Here is a 6,222-nt window from a genome sequence, read left to right as displayed (position 1 = left end):
GCTGTCAGCAGAGAGCCTGATGTGGGGCTTGAACTCACAAACTGTGAGATCATGACCTGAGCCAAAGTCGGATGCTTAACCAGCTGAGCCACCCAGGCGCCCCCTGGCCATAGCAACTTCTTACTCACCACGTCTCCAGAGCTAAGGGAATCAAAAGCAAAAATGAGCTATAGGGACGTCATCAAAATAAAAATCTTCTGCACAGTGAAGGAAACAATCAGCAAAACTAAAAGCAACCGACGGAACGGGAGAAGATATCCACAAACAACGTATCAGATAAAGGGTTAGTATCCAAAATCTATAAAGAATTTATCCAGCTCAATACCCAAAAAAAACAAATAATCCAGTGAAGAAATGGGCAAAATACACAAATAGACACGTCTCCGAAGGAGACATCCAGATGGCCAACCAACACATGAAAAAATGCTCAACATCACTCATCATCAGGGAAACACAAATTAAAACCACAGTAAGATACCATCTCACACCTGTCAGAATGGCTAACATTAACAACTCAGGCAACAACAGATGTTGGCGAGGATGCAGAGAAAGAGGATCTCTTTTGCCCTACTGGTGGGAATGCAAACTGAGGCAGCCACTGTGGAAAACAGTATGAAGTTTCCTCAAAAAATTAAAAATAGAACTACCCTACGATGCAGCAATTGCACTACTAGGTATTTATCCAAGGGACACAGGTATGCTCTTTCGAAGGGGCACATGCACCCCAATGTTTATAGCAGCACTATCAACCATAGCCAAAGTATGGAAAGAGCCCAAATGTCCACTGATGGATGCATGGATAAAGAAAATGTGGTATGTGTATATGTGTGTGTGTGTGTGTGTGTGTGTGTGTGTGTGTGTGTGTCTATAGATATAGATATAGATATACCCACAATGGAATATTACTCGGCAATCAAAAAGAATGAAATCTTGCCATTTGCAACTATGTGGATGGAACTAGAGGGTGTTATGCTAAGAGAAATTAGTCAGTCAGAGAAAGACAAATAGGATATGACTTCACTCATATGAGGACTTTAAGACACAGAACAGATGAACACAAGGGAAAGGAAGGGAAGCAAAACTAATATAAAAACAGGGAGGGGGACAAAACATAAGAGACTCTTAAATATGGAGAACAAACAGAGGGTTACTGGAGGGGTTGTGGGAGGGGGGATGGGTTAAGTGGGTAAAGGGAATTACGGAATCTACCCCTGAAATCATTGTTGCACTATATGCTAACTAACTTGGATATAAATTAAAAAATAATAATAAAATTAAATTTAAAAACATATATAATTTTTAAATGTCTCTATTTGATGTTGTCAAATATCTCCTGGGGGACAGAATCCCCCCAGCTGAGAACTATTGGTGCAGATAGGACACTGCTTTTAAGGGGATGGGGGGAGATGCAGGCTGAAGGATTTGGGAAGGGAATGTCTTATTTGTAACTTACTTTCAAAGAGCAAATGTGACAAAATGTTAACCACTGGTGAAACTAGGTGAGAGGTGTGTGGGTTGTTGATTTTACTATTCTGTCAACTCTCTATAGATTTAAAATTGTTCAAAGCCAAAAGACAATTCAGTTTCATGATTTCTGTTTATGACATCCCAAGGGGCCTGCAGTAGGTACCAATTGTGCAGCCTCCTTTCAGATGTGATCATTGTTAAGTACATACATGAGTAGAGTTGCTTAGTCCTTAATCCTTCAAGGGAAGACTCTTTCCTTATCTCTCACCCCCCTTCCTCTCTTTGTCCCTTTGTCTCTCTCTTTCTCTCCTGCCCTATCCCACTCCAAGGCTGCCTTAAACATACTGGCCCCATGGTACCCACTGACCTGTAGAGAGAAAGGCATCCTATCCTATGGCCCATCATCCGCACCCAGACTGGGTGTGGATGATGGGCTATGTCAATTCCTTTGAGGTGAGTATTCTCCCCTGTGATGACTTTAAAACATGGTCACAAAATTCTCTAGCACTTGTCCCATTAAGAGACAGGGTCTCTGTCCCTCTCTTTAGATATGAACTCTACAACTGCTTAACCAATAGAATATAGTGGAAATGGTATTGTATACATTCCAGATCCAGACCTTAAAAGCCTAACATCTGCCATTTCCTGTCTCTTTTGAGACACTTGCTCTTGGAGCCCAACCACCATGCTCTAAGGAAGTCCAGGCCACCCTATGGAGAGGCATGCGTGGAGAAAAGCAGCACATAGCAGCAACTTGAAAGCCATTTGAGTGAGTCATCTTGGATGTAGATCGTCCGTCCCCAGCTGAGGCTGTGTGGGGCAGAGATGAGCTGTCTCCACTGAGCTCTGCCTATTTTGCGGATTTGAGAGCAAACTACATGATTGCTGCCATCTTAAGTCACTCATTTTTGGCGTGGTTTGTTTGCAGTGATAGATAACTGATGTATCCCCTCTCCCCCCCCACCCCCAGCTGAGGGCCGTAGGCTTGGAAGGCAGGAAATGGGCCAGCTCTTTATCCCTGGAGCTGGGACCTAGGTCAGCATTTATTCCTTCAACAAGTGTTTGTTGAGTGTCTACCAAGTGCTAGACACTGTTCCACAGACTGAGGAGTTAGCAGTGAATGAGATAGACCCTGGGGGGGGGGGGTGGTGTGTGGAGAGAACTGTCTTCCTGGGGGAGGTTATTTCTAAGCTGAGACCTGTCTAAGGAAAAGGAGTTAGCCATGCACAAGAAGCCAGGAAAGGGGAGATGTGCTAGTTGTGGGTGAGGCTGCCAGATTTGGCAAATAAAAAATAAAAATTTAACACCCAGTTAAACGTGAACTTCAGATAAACAATGAATACTATTTTTGGATATACATATACCCCATGCAACATTGGGGACATACTTATATTAAGTTATTCATACATATCTGAAATTCAAATTAACTGGGAGTCCTGCATTTTATCTGGAACCGTAGCTCTAGGGCAGAAAAGAGAGAGAAACTCATGGTATTTCAAGAGACAGTTCAGAAAGCTGGATGCAGCACAGTGGCAAACAGGGCATGGTATCAGAAGCAAAGGAGCAGGGTCATAAATGGCCAGCTTGCCAGGTCCATTTTGAATTTCGTCCCGAAGCAATGAGGAGCTGTGAGAAGGTTTAGAGCAGGAGAGTGACACAATCAGATTTGTGTGTTGGAACCATACCCTGGGCTACCAAATGGAGGGGATGGGGGAACCTGTAGTCAGGGGGATCAGGAGAAGGAATCTTTTGCCCTGCAAGGTTCACGCTCTGCACTGTAACTACAAGGCCATAAGAATGTTGAGCTAATCCCCACTTTACATTTTTCTTTCTATAAGTGTTTTAAGCTGTAAGTTTCCCCTTAACTACTGCTTCAGTATATCTCAAAAGTTTTGATAGTTTTTAGTTTTACCATTCCATTCAGAATATTTTCTAATTTCCCTTAAAATGTCTCCTTTGACCTATGAATCCTTCATATGTGTGTTGTATAATTTCCAAATATATAAGATGTTTCTGTATATTTCATTGTTATTTATTTTCCTTCCATGGTAGTCAGAGAACATATTCTCTACATTCTTTAAATCTTATTAATATTGTTTGACGGGTGAACATATGGTCTATCTTGATGAAGTTGACACATTTGCTGGAAAAGAATGTGGGTGCTACTGCTGTTGAGTTTAGTGTTCTGTAAATGTCAGCTACAGTCAGGGTAGTTGACAATGTTCTTCTGGTCTTCTAAGCATTTTCTTTTCTTTTTTTCATTTTATTTATTTGAGAGAGAGAGAGCGTGCATGCACACATGCATGAGCGGGGGAAGGTTAGAGGGAGAGTGAGAATCTCAAGCAGGCTCCATGCTAAGCATGGAGCCCAACATGAGGCTCGATCCCACAACCCTAAAATCATGACCTGAGCCGAAACCAAGAGTCAGACACTCAGTGGACTGAGCCACCCAGATGCCCTACAAGCATTTTCTTATTACTCAGTCCAGCTATTTTATCCACCAATGGGTATGGAGTGTACAAGTCTTCAGTGACTATAATATTTTAGTCTAGTTCTTCCCTTTCTTGTCAATTTTTTCTTCAACTATTTTGAAGCTCTGTTACTAGATACATACACATATATGATTATTATGACTTCCTGAAGCATCGATCCTTTTATCCATATGGATTTCCCTCCTTAGCTTGGGTAACAGCCATTCTCCTGAAGTTTACTTTTCTGTTAATATAGCCTCTGCAGCTTTCCTACACTCACTGGTAGCTTGGCATATCTTTATCCAGATGTTTACTTTCTTATTTATCCTAAATCAAGCCTGGCTAGGGCCAGATAGCACAAGTAATCTACATAAACAGGTGGCTCAAACACCAATATCACCTAACGCTGTCACACTGATGGCTCTCACTCAGCTCACAGCCATACATTATGTGGGGTACCCAGCAAATGAGAGAGACAGAAAGCCCAGGCTTGGCTTGAGGATGCTTTGTCTTGATGTGAAAGGGACAACCTTAAAATTGACTGCTCTTGCACTCCAGCCCCAGCTGTGGGGGGAAGTCTTTCCAATGGACAAAAGTTTGAGCAATGCACCTTGTCATTTGGAGGTGAAAGCAGGGGGTCCTATTTCATGGGCCTAAGATCTGTGTCATCACACCAAGCCTTCTTCTCAAAAAGTGTCCCTAGTTATGCTGTTGCTGTCTTGAAATTCATCATAATTTTGGTGGTTGTTTTTTTAAATTTATTTTTGAGAGAGAGAGAGACAGAGAGAACAGGGGAGGGGCAGAGAGAGGGGGGTACAGAGGATCTGAAGCAGGCTCTGTGCTGACAGTAGAGAGCCCGAGATGGGGCTTGAACTCACAAATCGTGAGATCATGACCTGAGCAGAAGCTGGACGCTTAACCGACTGAGCCACCCAGGCGCCCCCATCATAATTTCGAACAAGTTGTTCTGCATTTTTATTTTTCATTGAATCCTACAAAATATGTCCTGGGCAAAAGGTTCCAAGACCAGTACAGAATAGAGGACACTCAGAAGACAAGACTTCCTTGACTTGCATGTGCCATGCTACCTGTGTGTGTGTTGGTGTGTGTGTGCATGTGTGTGGTACATATTAAGTATTCAAAAATGGTATCTACTGTTACTGTGTGTTGATGATGATGATGATGATGATGGTAAGTTATTGGACTCCTCTAGTAATGTTTCTCAAACTTCATTTAAGCCCGGTTAATTCATGATCTGCAAGCCATCCTTCTGTTTCACTGACTCATTTGCAAAGCAGTTTTTATTTAAGCGGTGCCTTTGACAACCCTTAGGAACTTATCACAAATATACACCTAACCTTTCAAACACCCACTGACATTGCACACCTACATCAGATGTTACCTCATTCATCGAGTTGCATCAACAGTCCCTAAAATCCCACCCCCTTCACCCCAGCTGCCACAGATTCTCTCAAAGTTGGCATGGACATGCACACACACACACACTCAGGTCATCTGACTGTGTGGGTGACATCTGCACAGTTCCCCTCCTGTTCAGCATGAAAACCTCCTGCCAGGGACAGCTGATATGAAGGCTGCTTAATGTGCAGGTGGCGGACTCTATAATTTGCATTTGAAAATTTTTAAAATTATTGAAAATTAGAAAGTATGTGCACGTGTAATTTCTGGTGGCTAGGAAGGATGAGAAGGCTTGGCATCTTGAAAGCACATTAGCAAGGAAACAAAGGTGACTTTATGCTTTTGTGGAGTCTAGGGGTTGGGGATGTTGTAAGCTCTGCAAACATCCTGTGGTGAGCCTCGGGGGTGCAGGGCCCTGATTTAATAAGGGTGGCCAGCATCAAGGGAAAATATAGCAATTCTACCGCTCCACATGGTGCAACAAATCTGGCATTTTAGATAAGAAAAGCCAGAACTAGAGGGGGCGGGGGTGAAAGACGATGTCACCTGCTCCTCTCACGTTTCCTGCAAAAAATCCCTGCAGAGACTCCTGGCTCAGTGAGTCACTGGCTTTGCAAGCCAAGAGAGGTGGAAAGCAGACTCCAGGAAATATGCAAAAGGAATCTTGGGGAAGTTTTCAGCTTTAGTGTGAAACTGTCAAGCCTCTCTACTCTTGTGGGAACCGGAGGAGGAAAACAAGAGTGAGAGTGGCGGGAGAAATAGCAAGGAACTAGACAGAGCTCGGGTGAGACCCTGTGCCTGTGGGCACTTTGGAATAACCACGGAGATGGCACAGACTCAGCAAATTATCCGGGCAGCTTCAGAG

Source organism: Acinonyx jubatus, chromosome E2, assembly GCF_027475565.1.
Source record: "Acinonyx jubatus isolate Ajub_Pintada_27869175 chromosome E2, VMU_Ajub_asm_v1.0, whole genome shotgun sequence".
In the NCBI taxonomy this organism is placed as follows: domain Eukaryota; kingdom Metazoa; phylum Chordata; class Mammalia; order Carnivora; family Felidae; genus Acinonyx; species Acinonyx jubatus.
This window is presented reverse-complemented; position numbering follows the sequence as displayed.